Here is a 25,912-nt window from a genome sequence, read left to right as displayed (position 1 = left end):
GCTTTTTCCACTCCTCTTATGTTGAAAAGGTCAGAAACATGAGTGATATTTTCCATTCCAATTCAACACAGTGCATCATTGCAACGGGTATAAATTAACCATTCTATACTAACGATGGGCAATCTGAATTGCATATTGTGCTCCTAAATGGAATCCAGTATAGCCTTTCTCATACTGTATGTGCATTCGAGAAATTATCTACAAAGATAGCAGATGAAAAATGTAAATGTTGACACCAGCATTAATAACGGGAAATGTGAATTGATTCCTGGAGGGCAGGAGGGAAACTTATTTTGTCGACAACAATGGATCGTATCATATTATAAAGCCTGTTGAGCAAACAGAGATCTTGCACACACAATCTATGATTGAAAGGAATATATGGTATTTGAGACTAAACAACCTATAAGTGAATGCTGGGTGTTTTTACAATCTGACATTGACCTCCGAGCTAAACTTGAGTGTTTGTTCTACTTAGATTATTATATATATAGTAACAGTGACAGCCCACACTTTCCCCAGCCTTGGTTCCAGAAGATTTTGCCATAGGCATTTAAAAAAAAAAAGGAAATGAAGCTAAAGTCACACTAACTTCTACAGAGGCATTTATCATTTCTTAACACTATGAAGCTCATGAAATGTTTAGTGCAATTGTTAAAAAAATAAAAAAATATCAATTTATCTATGGATAATTTTTTTTTACTTCCAACGATCTGTTGTGCTTTATTGACACTGCCAAAAATTATTCAGTTTGATTTTTTTTATTAATAAATTAATAGCATTTTTTCCAAAGTCTCAAGACATGGGCTATCCCTCAATGTGAGGAACAAATCAACTGAAATTTCTCAATTGTCTGGACAGAGAATCTGAAAATATGGTGGTGTCACAGTTTCACACAACAGTGCTTGTCAAATCAATCCAGAGATAGAATAAGACAGAAAACAGGTCACCATCTGCTCATCTTACGCAGAGTGCTGCGCTCTCTAGGACTAGCACTGGAGCTCTGTGCGTCTTTGCAGTGAATCTTAATTCATAATCATCAATATCAATGATAAGCACAACCATTGTACTATGGAGAACAACTTCCCATCCTAAATATATGAAAACAGGTAAAAGCTACAAGTAATGGATAATGACGCTCTTTGTACAAGTCAAATGTCATCTTCGTTAAAGGGATATTACAGGTTCAACACGTTAAACTCAACCGACATCATTTGTGGCATTTCGACTCATCCCTCCTTTTCTTTAAAAAAAAGCAAAAATCTGGGTTGCTTAATGACTTGAGTCACTTAAAAGGTTAGTTCACCCAAAAAGGAAAATTCTCTCATTATTTACTCACCCTCATGCCATCCCAGATGTGTATGACTTTCTTCTGCAGAACACAAATTATGATTTTTAGAAGAATATTTCAGCTCTGTTGGTCCATACAATACAAGTGAATGGGGGCCATAATTGCTCCAAAAGATGCTCCAAAAAGCACATAAAGGCATCATAAAAGTAATCAATACAACTCCAGTGTTTTAATCCATATTTTCAGAAGTGATATGATAGGTATGGGTGAGAAACAGAACTATATTTAAGTCCTTTTATGCTTAAAATTCTTCTCCCTATTCACTAGGGGGCATATGCATGAAGGATGTGAATCAACAAACCACAAGCAGAAGAATGTGAAAATGATCTGTTTCTCACCCACACCTGTCATATCACTTCTGAATATATTGATTTAACCACTGGAGTCTTTTAGGTTAAGTTTATGCTGACCTATGTGATTTTTGGAGCTTCAAAATTTTGGCATACACAGACAGTTGGTGCATGCATGCTATGACTGTTATGAGACACCTGACTATTTCTCTTCAGGATTTTAGACCCATAAAGATGTCTTTATATTCCTTCAGACTCGAGCTATGCAAATGCAGGTATCTCCTGACCTCCTCACTCATGCGCTCTTGACGTGCAAATCCACTGTTGTTATTTCTATCTTCGCCTCCTGTTACTATCGGCGACAACATCATCTTCTAGCATTTGTTCATGACAGCAATGGCTCAGATGTGAGTACTGCCATCTTGTGAATACACTAATTAGTGAAAATTTAAGGTGCATGCACATTCTGTGAGATTTGTGTCATGCATATACTTTGGGCTTTAGACAAATACAGGCTACACAACTCTGCTGAATATAAACAACTTAAACCAGCCTAATCTGATTTCCTGGTCTTAGCTAGTCTCCCAGCTTGGTCATGCTGGTCTGTTGGTTGGTTTTAGAGGTAGTTCTGGGCATGTTTCATCTAATCAGATAAGATTAACCAGCTGAGCACCAGCTTGGAAAAGCTGGGAGACCAGCAAACCAGCTTTTCATCAGGGCAGGAAAGGATGTTTTCTCCCATATTTTCACTACACATTCAGACATAACTTCACACTCTGTTCTGGTCACCATTCCCTTTCAAGCCCCCTAAATTAAACATCTGCACTTTATATGAGATGCATAACCCCTGCTTCCTTATGTTACCATGGTAACAGAATCAGAAAGGACGGGATACCGTTTTTGTCTTCTTTTTCTTCTTCTTTAAGAAATTAATTCCCACACACTCACCACCCACACCTGTCTCCAGAACGGTAGCAGCAACGTAGAAACACATGACTACAACTGCTGCTTTATGCTTTGATGAGCAAAAACACGGTTTGCTAAAAATGCGGTTCAAAAAGTTCTGTGGACTTTGGTTTGGATTAGGGCTGGGCGATATGTCTTAAAACAAATAATATCTCGATATTTTTCAGTCTACTGACGATATTCGATATATGTCTCGATAATTATGTATTTGCTCTAAAATAACTCGTGTTTAATTTCATTTTTTTTCAGTTACCATCATTTCATCCAAACAGCCATTGTAGCCAAGTAGATTAAATATTTTAAAGACATTAAATAAAAATCTTATAATTCATTTTTCATTAAATAAACACAAGGGAGAATGAAAATCAATCATTTTCATTGATATGCACTTTATATTTACATTTAATACACAACGATACATAATATCTTAATAAAAAGCATTATTTACCTTCAAATGATTTTACTGTGCAAAGCTACTTCATGACTTATTTTTGAAACCTCAGTTGAACATTGCATAATACTAAATAAATACCGTGGGACACGTCAGGTTTATTATTATAATATAATGCTGAATTATCATTATTATTCTGATTATTAGATTTGCGTTATACTGTACAAAAGTAATATATTTCTGTCCTGTTTACTTCACCTCTGCCTGGGGCTTTTATTTTGACACCAAAAGTGCTGTCGTATTTACTTCAAATTCATAAGGAGCTTTTATTGTGACACAGAAAAGGCAATGTGTATTTGATGCATTTCCTGAAACGCTGTAATCTCCTTTTCTGTTATTTTGTGCCGCGTTTGTAGATTTGTATAATAACTTGTAGCGGTTACTAATGTTTAGAATTGCGCAAATGCTTAATCCTGTATTACTTTGATTTCACAATGCACGTGAACTGATCTGAGAGTGCTGCCATGCGCGCCCACACAGATCAGTGCGTCACCGGTTTATTCTGAATCACACACAGACCATGTTTATCTGTCTTTAAAATACAGCCTTTTGTGGATTAATAATCACATATGACCAACTCGCCATGTTGATGTTATTTTGAATAACTGTGCAGCCCTGAAGGATCGTGAAATTAGTCTACTGATGCGCTCTTTATGAAACTTAATGGCCAAATGAAAGCTCATTAAAATCATTGCGATATTCACGATACTGGTCAATTTTACATTGTCAGCAAAAATTCTCTCGATCATATCGTTAATATTCGATATATCGGCCAGCCCTAGTTTGGATCAGCACCGTAACATGGTTTTTCTAATAAAACAGGTGAAATAAACTTAAGGATCACTCAACTACAGGTACATCAGCTGCCCAAAGAGTCATGTCAGCCAGGGACACCACAACGGTTATTTGAGTTAAGCGGATATGTGACAAACCACACAGAAACAAATGGAGAAGAAAAGGACTGTGGGCATTACTTTGAAGGTGTGGGCACAAATGTGTGGACACGACAGGAAATGAAGACATAAAACGGTCAGGCATTAGCAAAACAATTGCCTTGACCTGTCCTCATGTTTTACTGCAAATTGTAAGCAACAATTACTCTCTGACACAAAGCAGAGCATGAAACACATCAGACCGGGAGCAGAGATAATGCCAAAAGCACATTTACAGACTATTACCGCTACGATACTCGAAACCACAAAAGTTATAAATAACGTCTCACATGCTGGTAGTTTGAAAGGAGGAAATGTTCATTTACTGTCAACGTTATCACACAACCTTGTTGGTCTTTGCCAAAGGCAACAAAAGGTACAAAGGTTTTTCTTCATATTATAACCCAGCAAAAAACAGTGGTTTAAAAACATTTCCAGAGGTATTTCAGATGGGAAAATATAGCAGTGCTGATGACTTTCAAATGCCTTACTGCTTTAACTCTAACAATTATGCTACAGAAAACTTTCCATGTAATATTATTCCAGTACAGGTTTCTGTAATGTTGCCCATCACCAAACATGTATATATCCTACTGTGAAGAATAAAAAAAGCTAAAACTAGCCTTAGCTGGTTAGCTGGTTTAAGGTGGTAACCCAGCCTGGCCAAGCTGATAAGCCAGCTGGTCTTCCAAGCTGACCAGCTAAAAAGTGCTCAAAACCCCCCTAAAATCAGCCAAAAGGCTGGCCATCTGCAAAAAAAAATCATTAAAAAAATAATAATAAAAAACAAAAATCACAATATTTTTGTCTCATTTTCCAGCAAAAAATATCTAAACATTCTTAGAACATGATTAATCTACTTAACAAGCAAAATGCATAAGACGTTTTGTCTTTTTTTCAGTGAAATCTAACTAAATTTACTGAGTTTTATAAAAAAAAAAAAAAAAAAAAAAAAAAACTCTTTGCTGGAAAATAAGAAAAATACACTTATTTGTAAGAGAACAAGTTTATTTTTCTTACTCCATTGGCAGATTTTTTGGTAACACTTTACAACAAGGTTCCAATTGTTAAAATTAGTTAACAACATCAGTTAACATGAACTAACAATCATCAGTACTTTTGCAGCATTTATTAATGATAGTTTCAACATAGACTAATACATTTTTTAAATCAAATGTTAATGTTTAGTTCATGCACCATGAACTAACAATGAACGACTGTATTTTTATTAACTAAAATTAACAAAAATTAATAAATGCTGTAAAAAAACAGGCCCTATATTTACTACTATCCTACTATTTGTTCATGATACCTAATTCATTCATTATTATTAACAAATGGAACATTATTGTAAGGTGTTACCTTTTTTCTTCTTCTTGTTTTAAGCATAAAGTTAAAAAATGTTGTCAAATTTCTCTGAAAACAAGTCTTATGCCACTGCTTGTCAAGTCAATTTAAAAGGTTTTTATTATTATTATAATTTTTTTTTTTTTTTTTTTTTTTGCAGTGCAGCAGGTACAGTATATGCGCATTAAAACTTATTGACATAAAGAAGGGAAGGGCTCTAACCCAAGGCTTTAGAGTATATACTTGACGCTGTGCAGTAAAAACAGCAAACTGTAATGTGAAGGTATCTCTATTTTCCTCTCACCGATGAAGAGAAACCGCGCGAAGCTCACCGGTTGGAGGACAATTATTTACGACACAAATGTGACTCAAGCAATGAACTCAGTAAATTAAATATAACATAACACATGTTTTGCCAATCTAACATTTTAAGAGTTTTTATTTTTTTTAAACACGTTATTAACTGTCAAACCAGGGTGCGTAGTGTGAAGTAGTAAGTTGCTGCGTGCACGAGCGCGCATACCTTCAGTGTCTGTGCTGTTAGTTTGTCTACTACATATACTTTATATAACACATGTTGAGCAGTATTGACACTGATCACTTCGATAATTCGTTAAAATTAACTTCATTTGGCTGGAAACGCGGTTTTAACTTCCCTGAAAAACCGCATCCGTTTCTGAACTCGGTTATAAATGAAATGTTACTCCTCACTGTTCCAGTGTGTATAACTATGTGAGATGGACAGGTATTTTGACTGCATAAAATATATTTAACCTGTAACAAGAATACGAAAAATAAAATGTATCTTTCTCACCAGTTTCAATTAAAGAAGCCTCCGTGCTTTTTTCCTTCTCTGCTGTGGTATTTTCGGTATGCCGTCCGATTATTCTGTTGATACATTTACATTGCAATGTATCAATTCTAATTCTGGTTCTGATTCTGATTGCAGTGCTCTTTGGGTTTGCAAACAACCAAGACACCGACGGATCTATAAATTTACCGTAATATGTGAGATACACAATAAATGCGCACTTCACTCTACCGTAATACACGTGATTTGCAGCTTGTCCACTGGAACACAACGAATGACAAGATTTCCATATATTTTGCTGAAAGAAGCTTGTAAAAGCTTTGGGGTTGTGAATAATTAGATTTACTGAGGGAAGAAAGCTATGACACTGGCAGTGACACTGCCATGGTGTCACTAAAACGTTCATACACAACATTATATTAGTACATTTACATTTAGTGATCAGTGACTATGTGTGGTTTTAGTTAAAGGTCAAATGTTTACTGTCTGTGCCACTAGCGTCACCAAACGGAATAGAAATATAATGACTGTTTTCAAACAGGTTTCAAACGTCTTCCATTGTTTGGACATACAGATAGCCCCACCCCAACAATGCCAGGCTGGCTGGAATGCTCAAACAGTGCAATGTTAAGACTGCACTACAGAGTCACAGTATTTACATTTTTGGGGGAAATCTACCTACAAATGGCCAATATGATCATACAGGAAGTCGACATTTTCCTACCGAATGCTTCAGCACCCTGACATCAACACCATTTTGATGAGTTACTGATGAGCGGCATCTCCCATCAGACATTTTGCATCAGTTCTCCCGTGGCGCAACTGATGGCGTGTTGCATCAGCAGCATTTGAGTCCCGTATTCTTGTCCCTTGTTGAAATCAGGAAGTAAACATGCTTGCATAATCAGTGACAAGTGCAATGTGAAGGTACCATTTTCCCTCTAATATTAATTTTTTACTCCAGTAACAGATAGGTTTAAGGTTGGGGAAAAGGGGGTAGAGTTAATAAAATATGTATTTCTCTTTACTGTATTTCATCATTTACATCTAAAAACAACTTTTAATTTAAATTTACAACTCGCTTTTGGCACCATCTCTGAACATTTTACCTGGAAACATGAGCCTACACTTGCATAAGTTCAAAAACACTTCCCACTTCAGCCACTGGGGGCAGTAGTTCGACTTTCGGTAAGGACCGAACATACGGGTATAAAAGGAGCTGGTATGCAACCACTCATTCAGGTTTTATGCTGAGGAGCCGATATAAGGTCCACCCATTTCAGCGGGTAGTTCAGCATTGTGGCAGGAGGAACACAACGTTTCGTTCCCTCCATCAGGGAACGGAGGTTACACAAGTAACCATGACATTCCCTATCTGTCACTCACTCGACGTTGTGTCGATGTAGTGACACTAGAGGGCCCTATACGAAACGCCACAATTGGCTGAACTGTGTTACGTGAACTGGCCGTGTGTGGTGGGCAGACTACTGTGTGCCTCATAGCCAGCACACCAGGTCAACACGTAACCTCCCCCAACATAGTTATGAGTGTCGAACGGCCCTTTGGGGACAAGTCGACTACCCAAAAGATAGAGACAGGCTTAACCCAGTCATGGCCTCTTTTCCCTTTCTCTTTTTCCACTCCCTAAAAAAGAAGGGGGATTATCCGACTGGGCCGCCAGGTCTAGTCGGGGGGTGTCCCTCCCAAGGGGAAGACACAGCGGACACCACACCTCGCCCAAAGAGAGGGGGAGATATTTAAGTGGAAGGATACGTCACATGGTCTTTCCAACCATGTGGAAAGTCTTCAAGGTAGATCCTGCCCAATGGGGGAGGAGTTACTACAAACATGGAGACTGGGGCAGAGGGACTCTGTATGTTAGATGTATGTTAGCAAATGTATGTTAGAGAGGCACCCCTGGCCAGGGACCAGGAAGCCGCTACACCCCTGGTAGAATGGGCTCGTAGAAGGGGCGGCATGTCCTGGAGGACATATGCCATAATTATGGCATCAATGAGCCAGTGGGCGATCCTCTGCTTGGAGACAGCGCTTCCTTTCTGCTGTGCACCAAAGCAGACAAAGAGCTGCTCAGAGGTTCTAAAGCTCTGCGTGCGATCCAAATTGATGCGTAAAGCGCGCACCGGATACAGCGACGACAGGGCTGGGTCTGCCTCCTCCTGGGGAAGCGCTTGCAAGTTCACCACCTGGTCCCTAAAAGGGGTGGTGGGAACCTTGGACACATAGCCCGGTCGGGGTCTCAGGATCACGTGAGAGTAACCCGGACCGAACTCCAGGCACGTTTCGCTGACAGAGAACACTTGCAGGTCACCTACCCTCTTGATGGAGGTGAGCACAGTCAGGAGGGCAGTCTTCGAGGAGAGTGCCTTAAGCTCGGCTGACTGCAAAGGCTCAAATGGGGCTCTCTGTAAACCCTGAAGAACTACAGAGAGGTCCCATGAGGGAACGAGGTGCGGTCTGGAAGGGTTCAGCCTCCTGGTGCCTCTTAGGAACCTGATGATCAGGTCGTGCTTCCCTAAGGACTTACCGTCGACTGCGTCGTGGTGTGCTGCTATGGCGGCAGTGTACACCTTCAAGGTGGAAGGGGAAAGCCTCCCTTCAAACTTCTCCTGCAGGAAGGAAAGCACCGATCCGACTGCGCATCTCTGGGGGTCTTCGCGTCGGGAAGAACACCACTTAGCGAACAGACGCCACTTAAAGGCATACAGGCGCCTCGTAGAAGGGGCCCTAGCCTGAGTGATCATGTCCACCACCGCAGGTGGTAGACCGCTTAGGTCTTCCGCGTCCCGTCCAGGGGCCAGACATGGAGATTCCAGAGGTCTGGGTGCAGGTGCCAGAGGGTGCCCCGTCCCTGAGAAAGAAGGTCCTTCCTCAGGGGAATTCTCCAGGGGGGAACTGTCGCGAGGAGCGTAAGGTCTGAGAAACATGTCTGGGTAGGCCAGTAGGGTGCTACCAGGACGACCTGCTCCTCGTCCTCCCTGACCTTGCACAGGGTCTGTGCAAGCAGGCTCACTGGGGGAAATGCATATTTGCGTAGGCCAGGGAGCCAGCTGTGTGCCTGCGCTTCTATGCCGAGGGGAGCCTCGGTGAGGGCATACCAGAGCGGGCAGTGGGAGGATTCTTGGTAGGCGAACAGGTCTACCTGTGCCCGTCCGAATCGACTCCAAATCAGCTGGACCACCTGAGGGGAGTCTCCACTCTCCCCTGAGGGTAACCTGCCGTGACAGCGCGTCCGCTGTAGTGTTGAGGTTGCCCGGGATGTGATGCCTTGGTGGTTGACATATGCTACCGTTGCCGTGTTGTCTGTCCGAACCAACACGTGCTTACCCTGGATCAACGGCCGGAACCTCAGCAGGGCGAGCAGAATTGCAAACAGCGCCCCAGCACGTTTTGGAGGCGTCTGTCATGACCACAACGCGCCTGGAGACCAGTTCTAAAGGAACACCTGCCCGTAGAAACGAGAGGTCGGTCCAAGGGCTGAAAAGACGGTGACAGACCGGCGTGACCATGCCCATCTGAGGCTTCTGCGTCTGACTGGACAAGCCCGCTCTCCGATGCTGCGCTCGAGAGCTCATCATCTTCGCGAGCTCCGAACAAGAAGCCAGACTCGCCGTGAGACGAGCCGGCGAACTCATCCAGAAGCCTGATTGGGGCAGACGAGCGTGCTGGGGAATGGGAGGTCAGCGGGGGGATACCCGGCGGAGAAGATCCCATTGGGGTCCCCAAATCGCCTCCAGTGCTAGCCGTGCTGGCCTCATAGGTAGAAGGATCGAGGCGGGGAGCCGCCTCTTACGAAAGCAAGCCGCGACCGCAACATTGCCGTGGTCCTGTTCTCACAGTGAGAACATGAACCATCCACAAATGCTGCCTCCGTGTGGGTCGTGCCCAGACACGAAGACAGCAATCATGATCATCCGAAGTTGAGAGATAACGACCGCAACCAGGAATAATATCAATCGGAAAGGCATCTTTAAAAAGACGCGTCTTTAAAAAGACGTTCCATGTGTGCCGCTCTTTTAGTGAAATATATACTCTTTTAGAGGAGAAAAAGCTCTTTCAGAAAATATACTCTCTTGTTTTTCTGCCGAAGCGCCCAGGGGCGTTCTCTGCAGTGCACCGGTGCAGAGGAGGGAGAAGCCGCTGAAATGCGCCGTCAGATCCAGCAGAGGTGAATGAACAGTAATATTCAGCTCAATGAGCATGACCGTTCGGCACCGAAGAGAAAATCGAATGAGTGGTTGCATACCAGCTCCTTTTATACCCGTATGTCCAGGGGAGTGGCATGCAAATACCACTTGCCAATTTTCATCTGCCTTTTAGCAAAGACCAGAGGTGTCTCGGGCTCCCAAGAGTGACCCCTAGTGTCACTACATCGACACAATGTCAAGTGAGTGACAGATAGGGAACTGATGTTTTTGAGTGACCTCATAGGGAAGAAGGGGTGGGTGACATATTTTATCTTCACGCATACACAGTTCATTTAAACAACCAGTTTAAACAGGAGAATTAACAGGAGAACATGAGGTTTTGATGGTATACAAGTGGACTCCACCAGCAATAAAAACACAAAATCAATCATGCATCTGATGAATGTATGAATTACTCAATACCTCACACTCATTTGTAGATGGCCAACATGCTATTTGTGATCAAACAAATATACACATGAGAATCAAAACAGCTGTTCAGTCAGTATAGTAAGAAATTCTTCACAGAAGAGTAAAAGCATGTTAATAAATGGATGTATAGTTTAGACATAAAACCAACCCACATTGAATTCTGAAGTTGTCTCCGGAGACACCAACCCACACACTCCTTTTGTACAGTAATGTCTTGCCAACACAGTGTTTAATATTTCAATGTCAGTATACATTAGCGAAAAGAAATACTCAGTTCTCCATGTCCTAATTTTCCCAATGAGGTAAGAACTTGAACTGAGAATATGTTATATAAGCATATCTTTATCATTATTGTTTGTCAGTTAATGTAATGAATCCACAAAGGATAGACCTACATGGAATTCGACCAGTGCAGACCAAAATTTTACAATTTACCCAAGAACTGGTTTTGAGATTGTTTGATGGAAAAAGATTGAAAGAGAGCATCGTATTATGAAGTGAGATACAGTTTATTTAGTGATAACTTATATTTTGCTCTGCTCAAATATTCTTGAAAACCGTTTGACCTCTAATGTTTAGCTCTTTGAATCTATTTACGGGAAGGAATGAAGAGTTTCAGCTCAGTTTTGAAAATTACTTTTATCCACTCACATGTCCGAACTATGTGAAACAGGGTTTCCAATCTGGCTTCACTCATTACTCTGGGCAATTTAAACAATTAAAAAGATCCTAAGACTTTAATGAGAACAGTAATTTTCACATTTAGTTCATCTTAAGCTGAGTGCAGTTCTTCCCACAAGAAATCCAATGCAGTGTGGAGGGCCATTACATTTAAATGCCTGTTGTTTAATATTGTTTAAAAAGTTTAAAAAGAGAAAATTATTAAGTAATTTAATAGACACCTAGAGCAAGAACATATGCCATCCTCTGAAGTCTGTACTGCATGCAGGATGTTCGGATTTCTTTGAGAGTAGGCATTCCGTTTTAATTCTGCTACTGGAAACAATAGCTTATTCTCATGATATACAATGAAGTTTTCTTGACTTTCCATCAGATATGCCAGCAAAAGCAATGTGAATAGATAAAAGCTTTTATATATTAATTCAATATGATTCATCCAGACACCTAATAACAATTTCAAGGCTATTCGCTTCAAGTCATTAGTCTGGGTATACTTAATCAAATTGTCAACATGGCTGTCAGTGGCATACAGATGGAAAAGTATCATTCATTTTATACATGAAATAGTCTTTGCAATAGAAAAAGAATCCTTTGTAAGAAATGATATCAATAATTTATTTAGATGAAAACTGCTCAGATATAAAAGAACATACTGCTAAATGAACTGATAGTGAGTGTTGATAGTGCGGATGTTAAAAAGCTAACAACACTTGGTGAAATAAACCACATTTATTACTCATGCAACATCTTTTAATCTCTGCCTCTAAAGATAAAGGCCTTTATACAGTAAATGTCAGACGCAGGCTTTTGAAAATAAGAGGACATGAATATGAATGCGTTATCACTCACAGCCCTTCATCACATCTGATCTGCTGTGTAGCTGCTTAGAATTATTTTATTTATTTTTTTTTTTTTTCAAGAGAGCACTGCCTTGCACTGATGAAATCTGAACAATTTTGTATGAGAATGCTGTTTATTCAAGCATGCACTGCCATGGTGTCACTAAAACGTTCATACACAACATTATATGTAGTTATAACTACAAATGCTCCATGTGGAAATGAGATAGTTTACATTTAGTGATCAGTGACTATGTGTGGTTTTAATTAAAGGTCAAGTGTTTACTGTCTGTGCCACTAGCGTCACCAAACGGAATAGAAAAATAATGACTGTTTTCAAATGTCTACCATTATTTGGACAAACAGATAGCCCCACCCCAACTATGCCAGGCTGGTTGGAATGCTCAAACAGAGCAATGTTAGGATTGCACTTCAAAGTCTCAGTATTTACATTTTGGGGGGAATTCTACCTACAAATGGCCAACATGATCATACAGAAAGTCAATATTTTGCTACCGAATGTTTCAGCACCCTGACATCGACACCTTTTTGATGAGTTTTTACTCCAGTGAGAGATATTTAGGGTTGGGGAATGGGGATAGAGTTAATAAAATTTGTATTCCTCTTTACTGTATTTCATCATTTACAACTAAAAACAACATTTACTTTAAATTTACAACTCGCTTTTGGTGCCATACCTGAAAATTGTATCTGGAAACTGGAGCCTACACTTATACGTTCAAAAACACTTCCACTTCAGCCAATGGGGGCAGTAATAGGAATTTTGTTAAGCAGAGTTTTGCTCAAGAACTGTCGACCTGTGTTTATCAGAAAGTGGGGTAGGTATTTGGCGGTTTTGGGGGACTCTCGGGGAAGGGATGGGGAGAGAGAAGTTTAGTTTAATTGTGTATGTTTATTTTATTTATTTATTTGGTTTGTTTGTTTGTGTGTGTATTATTTTATGTGACCACGGGGGTGTTCGTTGGGGGTTAGGGTGGGGTTGGTGTTTGGGGAGAGATATTAGTGGGGGTTAAAAGTTAAATGTTGATTCAGTGTGTATGTGTGCTTTTCTGTGTTGAGTTTTTTTCTCTGAATCAATAAAAAATGTTAATTACAAAAAAGAAAAGCAGGGACGAGTCAAAATAAATTTTTGTGGTACTCAACATTATGTAAAAAAAAAAAAAAAGTACTGTCGACGTGCTGTTGCCGAATTTACAGTGAGATCAGTCTGACATGGCTGACTTCCAGTTGCTCTGCAGCTGGGACAGGGGAATGTTTTAATATATATATTAAAAAAAATTCCACACTTTCAATAAAGAAAAGCTGAGTCTCATCAGTGTCAGTCGTTGTGATTTTCTCACACTGTAATTAACAGCTTTGGATGGTTGAACAGACAAGATGTTGCACAGTGCTAAGAGGAAGTTGGATTCGAACTTTACTGTAGCTTTCATGAAGGAGAGATGATTAGCTAGGTAAATTGTTTGCCTTTAAGATGCACTTTAAAGAAAAACAATGATTCAAAGATGCTAACAAGGCTCTAGAAAGCAAGGACTCCAATCTCCCTTCAGTGTGTCATTTTTAATTCTACCACCTGCACACATCTGTATAGATTTCCCATAGATCAGAGCTCAGTGATGCCAGTTAGATCTATGAGAACATGTTGAGACACTGCTCTGTTCATTTTGCTGCTCTGTTCTTCAGGATAACATTGATTTGAGAGCTGTGATTAGTAGTGTGGGTGTTCCTTCACATTGACTGAACCAGAAAGAGGGCAAAAAGTTCCCTGTATAGCACTGTTGCTCACAAACGTAGCCCACCATGTCCAAATTGGCCCTAATATGACCTTCCAGTAAAGAATCAAATCAGTGATTTTGGCTATTTTTGTGCACCATGTTGACCTCCCTCTGATCCCCTTTTTAGTTCTCCACTCAACTGGAACACATTGAGTTAATCCAGTATCAAAATAGCCTGTGATGTGCTTTATTAGTCATGAGTCTTATCTTTATTTGCCATACTGTGAAAAAAATAACATAACATACTTTCCAATGCGCCACTGGATAGGATTCATCAGCCAAAATAAAAATAAAAATAACTGTAATTTAAAGGTGATGTGTGTGTCATTTTTTCAATGTTAAAATACTTTCTCTAATCCCACTCTACTGTGCAGAGTTAACATTAAAGGAATAGTTCATCCTTAAATAAAAATTCTGTCATCATTTACTCACCCTCATTTTGTTCCAAACAGCGGCATAGCTAGACCCTGGCTAATAGGGCTAAAGCCCTGGATCTTTTGTTAATAGCCACAAATGTTTTTTATGATGAAGAAAAGAAAAAAAGTAAGGCTTAATGTTCATTACATCAAGGTACAAAAGCAACAAGGCAAGCTGCAATTCTGGCTTCAAATGTAAATCAATTCTGATCAGTGAGGCCAACTTACATTAATTGACTGTTCGCAATTTGACTTTTACCTGCTGTTCGTGCTCAAATTCATCAGACACGTTACGAACGTGGTTGCAATGTGAAGCATTTACCCATGTTTCGATGATTATGGTATAAATATTGGTGGGGGGGTTGTACTTGCTTGTTTTGATTATTGGGGAGGTTACTTCCCCCCATCACCCCTGGAATCTACACCCCTGCACAATATAATTAAAACATTCAAGGAATTTGGTCAAATCTCGGTACGTAAAGGGCAAGACGAAAACCACTTCTGAATGCGCGTGACTTCCGATCCCTCAGTCATCACTGTCTTAAAAAACATCATTCATCTGTAATGGATATCATTAACATGGGTTTGGGATTACTTTAGTAAACCTTTGTTAGTCAACACCACTTGCCGCTGCATCCACAGATGCATGTTAAGACTTTACTATGCAAAGCAGAAGCCATACATCAACACTGTCCAGAAGCACTGCCGACTTCTCTGGGCTCGATCTCATCTTAGATGGAAAGTAGAACAGTGAAACTGTCCGATGAGTTCACATTTCAAATAGTTTTTGTGATACACAGCTGTCGTGTTCTCCGGGCCAAAGAGGAAAAGGACCATCCATGCTGTTATCAGTGTCAGGTCCAAAATCCAGTGTCTGTTTGGGCAGGGGTGTGTCAGTGCCCATGGCATGGGTAACTCACACATCTTATTGCAGACAGATATGTAAAAATTTTGGAGCAATATATACTGCCATCCAGCACCGTCTTTTCCAGGGCCGTCCCTGCATTTTCCTGCAGGACAACTTCAAACCACATACTGACCGAATAAGCAGAAAGTACACGTGCTAGATTGGCCTGCATGCAGCCCTGACCATCTCCAATTGAGAATGTGTGGTACATTATGAAGCGCACAATACAGCAACGAAGACCCCGTACAGTCGTGCACTTTCTAAACTTAACAAACTTGTGTCTTCAGTCACTAAATGCTTAATAAGTTTATTAGAAGAAATGGTGATGTTTCACAGTGGTAAACACTCGAGTGTGTTGCAATCATATGATCTGAAATTACATTTAAAAAAAGCAATGAAATTCACAAGGTAAAACATCATGTAATGTTTAGTTGTAGTCAATTTGTTTGGTTATTCGGGTTTAGTCGGGAGTCAGTACGCGGGAATAAAGAATATTTATTGCAACTGAATTTCCTTAAAGATGCAATATGTAACATTTTTCATGTAATATTCACCTTTTATTTGCCAATGTGTGAACGGCTTGTAACGCAACTTAAAAAATGAGCCCTTCCTGGACTTGCTAGGTTGCCAATTAAAGCCTGTGGACTGATTTTCATGCGAAGGGAGCGGGTCGCTTTTGTCAGGAAAATCCAAAGGATGTGATGTTTATGCGCACTTCCGAGAGCCTTGCCTCAGAAAGTAGCTTCTCTTCCGCTATTCAGCAGTGTCAACAGGCAGTCTGCAACACTAGGTAACGTTATCTTAGAGATGGAATCCAGCAAACGTCCGGCTAAGGGAACAACACCTAAAAGAAAATGTATCTACTGAATCCTGTCTGGCTAAGCGGGAACATGATCGTGGTCGAGCGAAAACTAGAGTGAACATCGGCAGGGCATTTAATTCCTGGAGGGACCATCGTTCGGTTTCAGGGATCAAAACCGGTTTTGGGGATCAAAACCGACCCTGAATTGGCGTTCTTCTTATTGGACAGGTAGGTTTAATTAACTGCAAAGCATGTGAAATATAATGCCATAAGGATTGACCTGTGTAATTTTAGCTAACTTGATCTTGCCTGCTAACGCTGACGAATTGCAAACTACCTTGCTTTGTAACTTTCAAATAATTTCAACGATCATCTCTTTATACTAAAAGTCAGGTTAATGTAAATGATAATCTGTAATTATTCAGCAAGGTAAACTACAATAACACATGAAATGAATGCTAGACAATGTTCAAGATAATGCAAAAAGCTCCATTCATTAGTGTAACGTAACTTGGTTATACAGAAAATATATACATTCTATTATTATAAAACAACAGCGCATCAATATATCAAAATGACAGTTGTGATGGAATCACATCAATACTGAATTGTGTCAACATAATTATAATGTACAGTATATTTTATAAACAGCTACTGTCATCATCAACCAAATTTAGCTAACAGCTATTGATAAAGCTGGCTAGCTAGCTAGCTAATGCCGACATAAATGCAGTCAATGTATCATGCAAAGAAAAGTGATTACTTCAAACTACAGTCTCGCATAGTCAGATCTATATCCACACTTTTTTTTAGCCCTGTTCCAGCACTGGAGAGTCAAATATAATATGCAGTCTCAAACTTTGTAGTAAAATAGTCATAACCGTGTCATTTTAATTATGCTACCTCATCTGTCAGCATGATGTCGGTGAATCACGTTCAGCCTCTTTGTACGTTATGTCATTGTTTTGGTCGATGCTCGCTCGCGTCCCTATGGAGTGTGTGCACGAGCGCGAGGATGTGCAACAGATAGCTGGCTGCAGTTCACTTAACGGCCACAGGTGTCATTAATAACAAGGGTTTCTGAATCTTACATACTGCACCTTTAAACGCAACTCAAAATAGCAGAACAGTGAGCTATAAGCCTAAATAGCACAATACAAAGATCTTAAAATGATAAATCTCACATTAAAGTCAAACAAAATCGATTAAACTGTCACTGCCTGTATATGCACTCTGCCCATGCTGGTACACATTTCCATGTCATGTGCAAGGAGTTAAACTGCTGCGTTTAAATAGCTTCTTTGTTGTGCCTTGATTTTTAAATGGTTTCAGATCAAATGACATTGAACTTGTCTAATTATTGTACTTAAGTCTACACACTAGAGCAATAGGGAAAAAAATACTATCTTACCATTTATCAAGTGTTGAAACTTTGCTTTGTTAAAAACAGCCTGGAATCATGAAACCCAATGCAGGTGCTTAATAAAGTACAAATTATTAGAATAAAGTCATAGTATTGTGAGAAAAAGTATTATAAAATATATAAAAAGTATTATATTATACTAAAGTAGTATATTAGAGGGGGAAAAAATCTCAATATTAGGTGTCATTATCACAACGATAGAACGGATGCCGAGCCTGCAGCTTCATTAATGCAAGAGACTGATATGGAGGATGTAGTTAAATCATAGGCCTACTTTAGTTTAGGATTTTGCAATAAAGAAATCCTTGGTCTTTTGGCGCATCAGCGTTGTCATTGGGTTTTCCTCTCTAAACAATACTGTAACTGAGGGGATGTTACAGCATACAATGTCTTGAAATGGACCTATATAATTCACAGCAGTTCCAATTATTTTTCACTTCACTTGAATGCAAGCCTATATCTCGTGCCTCCCTTAATTTCTTTCTTCCATGAAATATAAAGCAGAATCACCATTCACATTCATTGAATGAGGAAAAATAGATACACCGAAAGTGAATGACGGCTATGGCTAACATTTACCCTGATATCTTCTTTTGTGTTCCACAATAGAAAAAGTCATACTTTTTTGCAACAACATGAGGGTCAGTAAATGAAGACAGAATTTTCATTTTGGGGTGAACTATCCATTTAACTTTTCAAAGAATATATTTTTAGCTCTGATAGTGTAGGTTATACCTGAAAATTGTAAACACTGTTTGACTGGCTGGACATACCAACACTGACTCAGCCAATGACCTAAATTTGTCAGACCAATGGCAGAGGGAGAATGTTTAGGGAACCAGTTTGAAAACAGACATGATTTTTGCAATTCCTTTTGGTGCCACTTCTGAACTGCAGTCTTGTGTAAATTCACCACCCTGAGGGTAATACACATTATGTTTTGACTTATAAAGTAGTTTTTCCAGTGACTAAGATTTGAACTGATACAGCACACAGATTACATTGATGGTGTGTTGAAAGTGTTGACAACCTCTGTTAATTTGTGCTGCAGTACCAAAGCCAGTGTTGGCATTAAATCACAGTCAGTTATAAACTAGCCTTCAATAGCCTAGCTCCATGCAATCTCTACTCTCAACAAAACTGCTGAGAGAAACTGCTAATGCGTTAAAAATAAGAAAACTATGGTGTGTTATCATAAATTATGACAGTATTGTGACAGCACCGTGGCTCAACAGAAGGCTTGTGTTTAAATTGTGTGAAAACTTCTGAGTACTGAGGTTTAGTCACTTTTCAGGTTCAAAGGTGGAAATGAAGAGTTCTGAAGAAAATGCTTACAATAAAAAGCCTTGAAGAGACACAAGTGGCAATGAATCAACACTTGATTAGAAATTAAAGTGCAGATGCTTTCAGCTCCTTGGATATGAATGTTTGGGCTAGTGCTTGTTTATGCAACATTTGGATTTCAACTGCATGAAAGAGGTTAGGTACAAATGCCAAGAAATATTTGGTAATTTGATTTGTTAATGGATATGTTGTACCTTTTTCACCAGTTCGTTCCCTGTTTGCATGGTAGGATGAATAGGGTAATCGGAGACATTTTTTTGCACTTAAAAAAAAAAAAAATGCTCACATTATAGTCCTATAATCTCAGATTATACCTCATTCACCCTAGACAAGACTTCTGTGACAGCTGGAAATGACCAAAATGATATTCGAACTCTTCTTATTTGTGGTGTAGCACTCTTACCAAAAACCCAGCTATTAAACACTTATATTTGTGTTATATATAGTAATATGTCTAATAAAAACGTTAAAAGGAAATTAAGAGGATTTGAAGACGAATGACACTCTATACCCTATGCTGTTATTCTTAGGTACAGATAAGAATGCCTAAGCATTTTAATGTCCATGTGCTTTCTCACTCTGACTCTGCTGAGACTGTCCTTACATCTTAATACCCAGGTCATTCGGATTCAGCCCAAGAAATGTCAGGTTTTTACTGGAAGCCTTTAACATCTGACATTTTTATTGCAGGTAAAAATTATAATCATAAAAAAAGCATCCTTTTAAGCAAGGGTTGAAAAAATTCTTCAAAAGTTTGAGTGTCAGTGCACAGTGGGTGGCAGTAAATGCCTTTGTCCAGCATAACAATACTGTCGAGTTCTCTTGCAACTTATGGAACCAGAGCAGCATTCTATATTCAGTGCTGCAAGAATCACTGTTAATTATGTTGTAGATGCAATGGTTTTTTAATTTTACAGATTACTTATAAATATAAATTTTTGTCCATGGCTCTGCATTTAATCTAGTGCCTGTGGTTGTGTCATTAGAGTGTACACAGAGCAGACAGAATTAATGGCCACAAAGAAAACAAAACATTTTCATACATAAAACCTCAAGAAAATTTAATTTACAATAAAGCAAATCACATGAGCAAAGGTGCTGTTGCGCTGACAACTTGATCACACAGAAAATCCAATGTTGAATCCGAAAGTTCATGTACCTTGAAATCAACCCTGTTATGCCAAATGACTGACAATCGCCAGTCAGACATTTTTACATCAATTCAAGTAAGATCACCTACATTTCTAGCACTACTGATAGTGTTACATGAGCAACTTCACGGGACGTGCCCACTGGCATGTTTTGAGCAGGTGTTTTCAATTCATTCCAATGGGAGTCGAGCGCCACGCTAGCTCAGGGGATTCTGGGATTAACAGCGGAGCGGAGCAAGTATGGACAGAGGCCGAGGGCATCAAAAAATCTTTTTGACGTTATGCAAATGAGAAGAAGAAAATACTGTGCGGAAGCCAGTCACTTTGAAATAAAAGAAGTGACATCTGCTCTAAGCGCTTCAAAATCTGATGATAATGCTGAATTTTTGCTGGATTCAGTGCTTTAATCACTGAATTCACTGAATTTTCAGATTTCAAACAGACTTCAACGCTGCTCTTGAGCTTTGTGAGCATTATTGATTGGTCAGAAACACAAGTTCTAGTCCCATGGGAACCAGAAGTTTTCGTGTTCACATAAATAATGGTGAGCATGATTCGGAGGTTGCATTTTCATTCTAAAATTACATTTTACTCCACTGAGGTTAGGTTTAGGTTTTGCACCAGCGCGTCTATACCGAGGGGTGCCTCGGTCAGGACGTACCAGAGTGGGCAGTGGGAGGATTCTTGGGAAGCGAACAGGTCTACCTGTGCCTGCCCGAATCGACTCCAAATCAGCTGGACCACCTGAGGGTGGAGTCTCCACTCTCCCCTGAGGGTAACCTGTTGTGACAGCGCGTCCGCTGCAGTGTTGAGGTTACCTGGGATGTGAATGGCTTGCAGCGACTTAAGGTGCTGCTGACTCCAGAGGAGGAGACGGCGGGCGAGTTGTGACATACAACGGGAGCGTAAACCGCCTTGATGGTTGATGTATGCTACCGTTGCCGTGTTGTCTGTCCGAACTAACACATGCTTGCCCTGGATCAACGGCTGAAACCTCTGCAGGGCGAGCAGAATTGCCAACAACTCGAGGCAGTTGATGTGCCAATGTAGCCGCGGGCCTGTCCAGGAGCCGGTGGCTGCGTGTCCATTGCATACAGCGCCTCAGCCCGTTTTGGAGGCATCTGTCATAACTACGACGTGCCTGGAGACCTGCTTTAGGGGAACACCTGCCCGTAGAAATGTGAGGTCGGTCCAAGGGTTGAAGATGCGGTGACAGACCGGCGTGATGGCCACACGATATGTCCAGCAGCGTCATGCCCATCTCGGGACTTGAGTCTGGATCCAGTGCTGAAGCGGTCTCATACGCATCAACCCGAGTGGAGTGGCCACCACTGAGGATGCCATATGCCCCAGGAGCCTCTGAAACAGTTTCAGTGGAACCGCTGTCTTCTGTCTGAACGCCTTCAAACAGGTCCGCACCGACTGTGCGCACTCGTTCGTGAGGCGCTCCATCATTGAAACTGAGTCCAACTCCAAGCCGAGAAAAGAGATGCTCTGAACCGGGAGAAGCTTGCTCTTTCCCCAGTTGACACGAAGCCCTAGTCGGCTGAGGTGCGAGAGCACCAGGTCCCTGTGTGCACACAACACATCCCGAGAGTGAGCTAGGATTAGCCAATCGTCAAGATAGTTGAGGATGCGAGTGCCAACTTCCCTTAACAGGGCAAGGGCTGCCTCTACGACCTTTGTGATGATGCAAGGGGACAAGGACAGGCCGAAAGGGAGGACCTTGTACTGATACGCCCAACCCTCTAATGCAAACCGCAGGAAGGGTCTGTGTCGAGGTAGAATTGAGATGTGGAAGTCTACCACCGCGAACCAGTCTTGATGCCAGATGCTCGCTAGAATGCGTTTTTGCGTCAGCATCTTGAACGGGAGTCTGTGTAAAGCCCGGTTCAGTACTCGCAGGTCCAAGATTGGCCGCAACCAACCGCCTTTCTTCGGTAAAATGAAGTAGGGGCTGGAAGGACAGGCTCTATCGCACCCTTCCGTAGGAGGGTAGCGATTTCCGCACGCAGGGTAGCAGCATTCTCGTCCTTCACCGAGGTGAAGTAGACGCCGCTGAACCTGGACGGACGCCTGGCGAACTGAATTGCGCAGCCGAGTTGGATGGTCCGGACCAGCCATCACGATGGGTTGGAAAGCGCAAGTCACGCGTCCAAGCTCCGGGCGAGGGGGACGAAGGGGACAATCTCGTTGGACGTACCGGCGGGTGGGGCCTCGTGGCGGAGCTCTGCGGGCATAGGTGCACCGTGAGCGATTTATCCACCAGGGGGAATCACCGAATAGCCCTTGGCCGCCCCACCATCGAGGGTAGTAAGGGCGGGGGAGCTGAAAGATCAGGACCGGGCAGTAAAAGGTGCCTCCCACGACCTTTTCAGCTTTTCGTGCACTTCCGGGAAGAAAGGAACTGGGGCGGGGCGTGGCTGTAAGTGGCGCCACGAGCCCAGTAACCAATCATTGAGCCGCGAGGGTTCAGGGGAGAGTGGAGGGTTCCACTCTAGCCCGACGCTCGCGGCTGCCCGGGAAAGCATGTCCATCATCTCCGCGTCAGCCTGTGTCTGGGCAACCGCACCCTAGGGGAGGAGCCCAGCTGAGGCTTCCGTGTCCGACTGGACGAGCCCGCTCTCCGATGCTGCGTTCGAGAGTTCATCACCTTCGTGGGCTCCGAATAAGAGGTCAAACTCGCCGTGAGATGAGCCGGCGGACACATCCAGAAGCCCGATCGGGCCAGACGAGCGTGCTGGGTAATGGGAGGTCTGTGGGGGGATACCCGGCGGAGGTGGTCCCATTGGGGTACCCAAATCGCCCCCAGTGCTAGCCGCACTGGCCTGATACCCGTGGGTAGATGGACCGGGGTGGGGAGCCGCTGGGGTGGCTTGCTTTCTTACAAAGGCAAGCCGCGACCGCATCGTTGCCATGGACATGTTCTCAATGAGTACATGACCCATCCAAGAATGCTGTCTCTGTGCGGGCAGCGCCCAGACACGAAAGACAGCGATCGTGACCGTCAGAAGGCGAGAGATAACGACCGCAACCAGGAATAACACACAAACGGAAAGGCATCTTTAAAAAGACGCGTCTTTAAAAAAACGTTCCCGTGTGTGCTGTTCTTTTAGAGAAATATACTTTTTTTTAGAATATACTCTTTTATTTCTGCCGAAGCGCCCAGGGGCGTTCTCTGCAGTGCACCAGTGCAGAGGGGGGAGAAGCCACTGAAATGCGCCGTCAGACCCAGCAGAGGTGAATGAACAGCCGTGGGAATTCAGCTCAGTAAGCATCGACTGTTCGGCTCCAAAGAGAAAATCTGAATGAGTGGTTGCATACCAGCTCCTTTTATACCCGTATGTTCAGGGGAGTGGTATGCAAATACCACTAGCCAATTTTCATTGGCCTTTTTTCAAAGACCAGAGGTGTTTTGGGCTCCCAAGAATGACCCCTAGTGTCACTACATCGACACAACTTCGAGTGATTGACAGATAGGGAACAACACTTCCAGGTTCTGACACCGGAGGTTCAGTGGTTTGAATTTCGGTAAGCACAGACTGAAGCTTAGCATCACAGACAGATGCTTAAGCAGAAGAACAGCATTGACCTACTGTTGCTGAATTCACAGCTGGTAATTACAGCCATGATGATATTCACTACAACAAAATTGCGAGTGTGATATTGCTTTTATACAACAATTAAAAAAAAAAAAAAACAAGAAGTTAATATTTAGTAATGCACATTTTAGACACATTACAGCCAGCTATTTTGTTTATGTTTGCTTCACTAATATCTCCACACACACACACACACACACACACACAAAAAACAAAAAAAGCAATGCAATGCACAGCTGTCATCCAAACACAGTGAACACAGTGCACAGTGACACAAACAGCAAAGTTGTATTTAGCACTCTAGGAAAATGGTGTGTCCAATAAAATAGAGGACAAGAACTAACTGTTGTAAAATGAAATGCAAAGGGTCATCCCCTTTAAAGGTTTTTTCAAGTGATCACTCTATCTCAGCTTCTTGCTCTGCTGTCTGGCTTCACAATTGCACCCTCCTCTTGTTTAATTGTTCTTGTAAATTACGGCTGGGATAAAAGCTCTAATCAGAGGCCAATTAAATCAGTAGGTAGCGTGATCTGTGGTGACAAATTGCGTTTAACTTTTGGTTTCTAGTTTAGCAAGTGGATGCAGTCAGCAGAGTTGTCAGCCCTAATGAGAAACATTGGATAGATGGGAGGTTGAGGAAATCATTAGCCATGGTGATGCTGCGCACAGCAGCAGGGGCACAGGGCTTTTCTTACCACAGCCCTGGGCTGTCTTTGAATGCACAAGGCATTGAGACATGTGGGGGGAACACAAGTGGGAGTATTAACTTGACAACAGGGAATATACTATAAGGACAGCCCTGAAGACAAGAATGACAGGGGGAAGAGAGAAAGAAAGAGAGTAAGAGAGAAATTGCAGCTTTTAGGCAGTTCTGAAACAGTGTTAATGCTTTGTTCAAGGAAAGGATGCTTAAATTCAAGCAGCCTCTAATGCCAGTTGGACTAAATGAAAGTATGAATGAGGCAGATCTGTATTGAAGAATACAGCCTGGGATGCAACAAATGAAGAGATCCAAGCTGGTGGTTAAAGTGTGACAGATGGAGAGGTAAAAACAGCTGACAGTTAACAGGTATTTAGACAAATCACAGTGCAGCATTTAGCCCTTAGACAACATGAAGTACTAGTCTCCATTAGTCAAGCACCTATCAAATACCCAGTGACTGAAATGAGAAGTAAACAAATAATCTTAAAGTGTGTGATTTTTTCCCCCATGTTAATATACTTTTAGCCATTTTGTGATCGCTGTGTGATCACTTTTGTAGAGGTGGTATTTGCCGTTGCGACCACATCATTGCAAACATTTACTGAACAGCGGTCCCTAGTCACAGATTTCTCTAGGTCACCAATTTCGGCACAACAACGGTATTGCTTATATGGCAGTTGTAAAAGTGGCACTTACAGTACATGATAAGGAAGAAACCATCCAAAACTCTCTAAACCTGCAGAACTTGACCTCTGAGACATCCAATTGAACAGAGGTATAATACACTTGCTATGTCTTGTTACAGAGGACAGTAGACACATTGATATACAACGGTGATTAAAACTGACTTGAACTGCCTGTGCATTAAACGGTTTTAAAGGGATAGTTCACCAAAAATTCAATTCTCTCATGATTTATTCACCCTCCTGGCATCCCAGATGTGTATGACTTTCTTTCTTCTGCAGAACATAAATTAAGATTTTTAGAAGAATATTTCAGCTCTGTAGGTCCTCACAATGGAAGTGAATGGGTGCCAAACTTTTAAAGCTCCAAACTCTACATAAAAGGAGCATAAAAGTAATCCTACAGTGGTTAATTCCATGTGTAAAGAAACAATATGATAGGTGTGGGTGAGAAACAGATCAATATTTAAGTCATTTTTATCATGAAATCTCCTCTATACCCAGTAGGGGACGATATGCATTAAGACTGAATCACCGAAAACAAAAGAAGAATGGGAAAGTGAAACTGAAGTAGAGACTGACTGAGCAGGGAGGAGAATTTATTGGAAAAAAAGGACTTAAATATTGATCTGTTTCTCACCCAAACCTATCATATCACTTCAGAAGACACTGATTTAACCATTGGAGTTGTCTGGAGTACTTAATTTATTTTATTATTTTTATTTTATTACTCTTATGCTCCCTTTATGTGGATTTTGGAGCTTACAAATGTTGGCACCCATT

The 25,912-nt window shown here is 41.3% G+C and overlaps 1 protein-coding gene across 2 annotated transcripts in view; it reads right to left on the bottom strand.

Annotated features, from left to right (window-relative positions):
- LOC127416838 (tumor protein p53-inducible protein 11-like) overlaps nucleotides 1-6,343 on the bottom strand; it is a 91,489-nt gene extending 85,146 nt beyond the window's left edge. Inside the window, exon 1 of one of the 2 annotated variants that reach the window (XM_051656411.1) lies at nucleotides 6,152-6,343. The gene's annotated coding sequence lies outside the window, so the exon portion shown is untranslated. The remainder of the gene's footprint in view (nucleotides 1-6,151) is intronic. The other variant, XM_051656409.1, reaches the window with a different exon arrangement.
- Between the last annotated feature and the right edge of the window lie 19,569 nt (nucleotides 6,344-25,912).

The sequence above is a fragment of the Myxocyprinus asiaticus genome, chromosome 26 (assembly GCF_019703515.2).
Source record: "Myxocyprinus asiaticus isolate MX2 ecotype Aquarium Trade chromosome 26, UBuf_Myxa_2, whole genome shotgun sequence".
In the NCBI taxonomy this organism is placed as follows: Eukaryota; Metazoa; Chordata; class Actinopteri; order Cypriniformes; family Catostomidae; genus Myxocyprinus; species Myxocyprinus asiaticus.
This window is presented reverse-complemented; position numbering and strand designations above follow the sequence as displayed.